Below are 7,433 nucleotides of genomic sequence, written 5' to 3'. Positions count from 1 at the left end.
ACGCGGGCCATTGGATCTTTGAGAACCTGCGCATCTGTTATGCTTCTTATGAACCTCTTTTTCCCGAGCCCAAAAAACATTTCGCTATTTCGCAGGGCATAACATGTGAGCATCTATCAGCCACGAAACAATGAGAGCCGTCGATTTCTTTTGAACTTGATCACCTTTTAGTCGTGGAAAAGTCTTCATCGCTGGGTCTCGCCAAACCTTTTCGCCATTTCGCGAAAGGTAATTTACTCGCTCGTTTTGGCTACAAATCAACGCCAGCTGTTAGATCTTGAGCGAGATGGAGTCTTGTTAAACCAAATCAAATGCACACAGTTGAACATGCTTTTCCTTTCACTATTTCGCATAGCTTAACACACCCGCAACTTCGCCTAACGAAATGGTGAAAGTCGTAGATTCATCTCAAAGTTGCGTGACACTTACTGGACCCGACAATATTAGAAGAAAAAGACATAAGGCATAGATTTTTTTACGATTATTTAACGACCGCCTAGGTAGATAGTCATAGATTCATCTCGAAGTTGCGTGACACTTACTGGACCCGACAATATTAGAAGAAAAAGACATAAGGCATAGATTTTTTTACGATTATTTAATGACCGCCTAGGTAGATAACAAGGGGGGACATTTCACACGACCCCAAGACCCATTACTTAAGTGAATAAAGTAACGCAAGAATAGAAACCAAAGGGTTTTGATCAGACATTTGAGCGATTTAAAACTAAAACCCTTAACCCTTAAAGACCTAAAACAGATTTGAAGCAGTTAAAAGTATACCTAACTCAAAATTTCAAAAACCTAGCCAATCATGGGGAAAGGAAAAACCCATTTATTAAACACTGATTACAGGGTATTCTCCATACAAAGCACCACTTGATCAAAAACACAAATTTGCATAATGCAACTGTTTTTCAGCGGAATTTTTGTTGTAAAACGGTATTGAAAAGGCAGATTAAAAAAATTGAACCAGTAGAAACCGCATAAAAATCTATTATGATTTGTAGATTTTGTATTTCTGATCAAGGACTATTTTGTATGAAAAATAGACCATTATGAAGAAATGATATCAAATAAAGGAGGGATTAGAGAAGATTAGGTAGAGAAAAGCATAACCATTATTATTACACGAACCATTATTATTGCACTGACTGCTATAGATCATACGACCGACAAATTGCTCAGACTGCTATAGATCATACGCTTGTCGGTCATGCAATAAAGTGATAGCCAGCGACGTTTACCTAACAAGATAACGCTTGTAATATGAGGTTCAACGAGTCCTGTAATATGAGGTTCTCAACAAGTCTCTTTCGTCCCACCCATTGTCTATTCTTCACATCTCTGGCATTCCTGCTTTAGTTGGCTACAATGGATGCTCTGAAAAGCGTAGTCAGAAAATTCGATGCGGGGATGTAGCAGGAGTCTTCTCCTACCAATTCTTCCATTGTTCTCACAGCTCTTGCTGCCTTTATTCTCCTTACCCTTGCTCTTTTCCGCCCTTTTAAAGAAAAGTGGTCTTCCAAGCTTCCACCTGGAAGTTTAGGAGTCCCTTTAATAGGCGAAACCTTACAATTCCTCTGGTCACTTCAATCAGATAAACCTCAAAGGTTTTTTGATCACAGACTGAACAAATTTGGCCATGTTTTCAAGACTTCTCTTGTTGGGCACCCTACAGTGGTGGTCTCGGGCCTAGAGGGAAATCGTTTTCTCCTCACAAATGAGAACAAACTGGTCGTAATGTCATGGCCTAGCACTTTCATGAAACTGGTAGGCCAAGATTGCCTTTTGGGCAAAGCCGGAGAACAACATCGGATTGTACGTGCTGCCTTTGCTCACTTTTTGGGCCCCCAGGCATTACAGAACTATATGGCTAAAATGAATGCGCATATCCAACAGCATATCAGTGAAAAATGGAAGGGCAAAGAGCAAGTAAAGATGCTTCCTTTGATAGAAGAACTTGTGGCATGTCTTTCAGCTAGCTTGTTCTTCGGCATAGATGAGAAGCACCAGCAGGAGCGAATCCATGAGCTTTTGGAAACTATTCAATTGGGACTATTTTCTGTTCCAGTGAATATTCCTGGATCCCGTTTTAACAGAGGCGTTCAAGCGAAATCGGAGATGGATAGAATCCTATCTCGTTTGATAGAAAAGAGAAAGATCGATCTTCGTTCGGGAATGGCATCAAGTGATCAGGATTTACTATCTGTCTTGCTGACCTTCAAAGATGAAAGTGGGAATTCACTCACCCACAAGGAGATCGTTAACAACTTTTCTATGTTGCTTCATGGATCATACGATTCCACCAGTTCACCGCTTACCATCATGTTTAAACTCTTGTCATCTAATCCAGAGTGTTATCAAAATGTGGTTCGAGGTATGCAGGATGTCTAGTTTTCTTTTCCTTCTTTCTTAAACTGTGTTTAGTACCTTTGCAGTTTAAAAAGATAATTAAGCTACCATATCTTAGAGATTAACTATTTGACCTTAACCAGTAACATTAGTTCTGATATCAAATGTTAGAGGTAAGAATTTTCAAATAGACTCAGTTTGCCGATCTCTGGGAAAGCACAGTGGAAATAAAGACCAAATAAATAAAATAGAGAGGCTAAATTTTTTCCTATTAAATCTGAAAATAAAATACTACAAAATCATTAAACCCAAAATACAATATTGACTACAAACTGATTTTGCAGCAATCTGGAACTGCACCCAATCTTAGTTTATTTGGAGTTGCTCAGAACTCTTTGCTTTTCTTTTTGTCTAGAGCTATTTATTGCGGTCAGCCTTAAACCATAGCCTTAAACCACACACATCAAGCAACATATTAAGTATAGAGAACGTCAGTCAATTCTGAGTGTTTAACACTTTTAAACCTAGAAATCTGATGCGGGAGCATCCCAGTTCATAGCAATCTTGTATCAACCGAAAATATTTCCTTTTTGTTTTGCTTTTTGTTTGTAGTTTCAACATTTCTTTCTGTGTGTCTCGGATTTGGCTCATCGGAACCTGTGGAGTTGGATTTTGTTTGAAGACTTGATCATCTTCCTTATTCCCAAACTGTGGAGCAATTGGATCGTTTTCTGGCAAGTTATCGCTACCGGTTTCTGAGACAGTTTTCTGTTACCGGTTGCCTGGATCTATTTGCATTGGTGATCTACCTGATCCCCTTCCGTAGCTTGCGGAGTCTTGAGCATTGATTCTGATGTTCCTTAGCATGTGGCCGATCTTTTCCCGTGATCTAAACTTCATCCTTTGGATTTTCTAGAGGAATTTCTTTGGCAGAGGCCAACCTTGTTGGTTTTGTCTTGTTCTTCGGTTTTCAATCCCTTTTTGGAGCGACCGAATCCTCTTGGATCATATAAATCATTGTGATAGAGCATTAGAATGTAATCAAGAAGTTAGACTGAGCATAGAAGATAAATCTTAAGATTTGAGGTCCCAGTTGTGACCTATTTTGTACTTTGAGCATGTTTTAGTAGGTTTGTGAGCTGGTTTCTGTAACCCGGTTGTTACCAGTTGGTTTTAATCAGTTTCCATGATATAATTTAATCTGTTCTGCATTGCCTCTATCATGTCCTTGTGTTTCCATTGTGTTTACTCTTGTTGACCGGTCTAGACTAATCTCTTTGAGGTCCCTCCTAGCTAGTGACTGCTTTAAAATCAAAACTTAGCGTATGTGATTTAAGCCGTCCAACAATGACTTGATTGTAAACAATAACTCTTCTCTGCTGCACGTCGGGAGTAAATGTAATCTGAATTATTTTGTCAATTTAGAGGACAATACCCAAAGCAGAATTTGTGGTATTGTAAACACATAACAAATCATATAAAATTTCATTTCATTGAAAATATGTAAGAACCATATAATTTTTGGCAAACTCTGTGAAAGAGAGTTGTGTGCCCTTGAATCTATCCCATTTGGGCAAACTCTGTAAAAGAGAGTTGTATGTCGAGCCTATACAATTTAGGCAATCTTGTAAAGGAGCATATGCCTATAACTTTGTAACTTTATAACTCTCCAGCTCCTTGCAATTGGATTCGAATTGGGCTTATTTATAAGCTTTCAAAGAAGCTAAACAACCACCACATTTATGTCCTCATCGGAAGTCGAAAAGACAATCCAGTATTGAAAGGTTATTACATTTATATAAAGACAAAAATTAATTAGTTTAAAATATTTAATACTCTGACTTATTTCTGATCAATCAAAATGGAAGGGAGAAGATCCCAATATCTGGTGGCAATTTTCAAAGCTGTTGTTGCTTCTAATGGGTTGGTGGCTGAAGTGTGTACTGAGGCCCGGGGACAAATAAATTTTCCAACAAAACTAATGATAGGATAGGATAAGCTTTGAAGGGCAGACATAAAAGATAAGGCTAATAATAATATTATATGATGCAAGTTGCACTCTGTCAGGTGACATGTGAATGCATTCACATCGATTCAATTAGGATAGCTTTTTTCAACACTTACATCATGTTAATTTGGGTTATTTTTTTAAAATGGTACACAGTTAACATATATTGTTAACACATTTTATAATATTAGTTTTTCTAAGAAAATCTATCTATTAATGTCACTAAATGTAGATGTTTAAATCAAAATCTAACAAAAACAAGTAACGAATTTCTATATATGATAGAACAATTGACAATTGCTTCTAATAAAGAGGATGGAGAACAAATCACTTGGAATGATTTGAAACAAATGAAATACACATGGCAAGTTGTTTAGGAAATGTTAAGAATGTTCCCTCTAGTTTTTGGGACATTTCGCAAGGCCATCACAGACATTCATTACGATGGCTATGTAATTCCAAAAGGATGGAAAGTAAGTTGTGTGCTCTTAATTTATCATTTCTTTTGTTTTGTCAAACTCTGTAATAATGCTCAATTTAACCCAATGGTTTTATAAATTTGTTGTGAACAGCTTCTATGGACAACTTATATTACCCATCTGAAAGAAGAACATTTCCCTGAGCCAGAGATATTTAGGCCTTCAAGATTCGATGAGGAAGGGGGAAATATGATGCCTTACACATTTCTACCATTTTGGGGAGGCTTACACATATGTCCAGGTTGGGAGTTTTCAAAAATGGAGATTTTGTTTTTGATTAAGGAAAAACAAGTTTTTAAGGGACCAGAAACCTTTTACAAGACAGGTTTTAGAAGGACCTGTAACCCGAACCGAAAGATAAACTTGAGAGTCCACTCAAAGAAATAGAACACAATAGAGACTTGGTATAACCAATCAAAAGAAGGGGAACAACAAATACCCCCACCAAACACCAACAGGCTGCAAAAAACCAGCAACCCTAACCCAACCAGAAAGGATCAAGAATTTATCCTACCCTTGTGGGATCGAAGGCTCATATCAAAAGAAGATTGGGACAATTTTGATTTTTTACTTTTAACAGTAATCCATCCCTCCTCAACCCTAGTAGCAGCCTTTTGCCAAGAGGATGGATCCAGAATAGAGGACCTCCCATCATCAGGAGGAACAGAGCCAACATCCAGAGAGGCAGGAACAACAGAGGTAGGGACAACAAAAGATCCAGCAGCAATCTGGGACGCAGGAGGGTCATCCATTGAAGAAGAAGATCCAACATTTTTCAAACGATCAGTCGGGGTGCAAGCATCCACACATTCCTGAGGAATAGAGGCAGCAACTAGAGGTACATCAACCTGAGGAACCTGTGCCACCACCTGAGAGAAGCTTTTCTTTTTAACAAAATAGTGTTAAGAGGATGCACCCTTCCACCAAGTAGCAGATCTTTTTTTCTTTATATCTGTTTCACACCGTGCAGCAACATGTCAAGTCTTGAAGCACTTTCGACACCTAAAGGGGATACCTTCAAAGTTGAGCGGTTGGACCCAAGATCCCAAGGAAGATTTAATCTCTAACTCAACTGGAAGCCCTTTAGAGACATCAATGTTAACCAAAATCCGGGCATAAGTAGAGTGATAAATCTGGAAAGAATCCTTATCAATCATTAAGAATTTGCCTAAAGCATCCCCCACTTCCTCTAGCAGAGAGTCCGTCCATAGATGAAGGGGAAGGTTAGGGAGCCTAACCCAAATAGGAATGTCATTAAATCAATCTGTAGATGGGTTACAACCCAAGAACCAGGGTTTAACCATCAAAATAAATTTGTCTTCCCAGCTGAAAGGATTAATACCTAAGATTTTTGATCTATCCTCTTCATATTCAAATTTGGCAATGAAAAAACCCTTAGTAGAAGGAAAGATGTTAACTGAACCTTTTATGATCAGTTCCCAGCTTTGAGAAATCCAAGTGTGCAGTTGAGGAAGGCTTGGCCAGAAACCCTGAAACCTGCAAATCAGACCATGAGCTTCAAACATAGAGGAAGTGTGGATGATCTCCATATTAGTATCATCAGACACCTTGAAAACCAAAGGTTTGCATACAGTAATAGCCACAGGCCCCAAGCCACAGGCATCCTGATCAGCAGCAGAGGGCACGGTAAGCACCGTATCTCGAACCTTAGAGGAAACCCCCGCAGAGCCCCCATTCACAGCACCAGATAAAACCCCTGCAAAACCCCCATTCACAGGACCAGGCGAAACCCCCGCAGAGCCAGGCAAAGCAGCCTCACCAACCGTTAAAGGGGGAATAGGGAGTTGGATAGCCGGTTTCGCTGCAGCAGACTGCCTTAGGGCAATGATGGCGACAGACACAGGCGGCCTTAGGGCAGCAGCAGCAGGCATCGTAGCGGCAGGCATCGTTAGCAAGCTTATTTGTTATCACAAATAAAATGGAGATTTTGTTGTTTGTGCATCATTTTGTTAAAACTTTCAGCAGTTACACAACAGTTGATCCTGATGAAAAAATACTAGGAGATCCATCCCCTCCTATCCCTGCAAATGGATTTCCTATAAAGCTTTTCCTCAGATCTTATAGCAATGAAATGAAGTAATCACACTGCATTACATTGCCATGGTGTTGGCATCTCTTGGAAAATTAATGGGTTTATGGCTTTGTGTTCAAACAACATTCATGTACACTCTTATTCTCTATCTCCAAATTAAGATCATCTTGTTTCAGGGATAATACTGTATGGAATGGATGGATGATCACTGAATCTTCACTATTCCATGGAAGGGTTATATACCACTCATTGTCGTCATGTGCCTCTTTCATTAGACTTTTTATTAGTACAATTGTTTCTAGTATCTGATAAGGAAAATGAACTAAAATTATTTTATTTTATTTCATGAACATGAACATGAACAGTTTACCATCCTCTTTTATCTTGATGTAGTTTATTCTTTGTTCTTTACATTCATAATTTGTGAAGTCTTCTATAATAGATGTTTTGACCTATAATTTTCTAAGGTTTGTTGTATGAGGTTCATAATGATTATTGGTATGAAATAATATTATTTTTTTAATTGTTATTGATAAAT

At 38.5% G+C, this 7,433-nt stretch overlaps 1 pseudogene; it reads left to right on the top strand.

Annotated features, from left to right (window-relative positions):
- The first annotated feature begins 1,310 nt into the window (after positions 1 to 1,310).
- Positions 1,311 to 6,943, top strand: LOC131858277 (taxane 13-alpha-hydroxylase-like; annotated as a pseudogene).
- Positions 6,944 to 7,433: the final 490 nt, after the last annotated feature.

This window comes from Cryptomeria japonica, chromosome 9 (assembly GCF_030272615.1).
Source record: "Cryptomeria japonica chromosome 9, Sugi_1.0, whole genome shotgun sequence".
Lineage (NCBI taxonomy): Eukaryota > Viridiplantae > Streptophyta > Pinopsida > Cupressales > Cupressaceae > Cryptomeria > Cryptomeria japonica.
The sequence above is the reverse complement of the archived record's forward strand: the minus strand, read 5'-3'. Positions and strand labels throughout refer to the sequence as shown.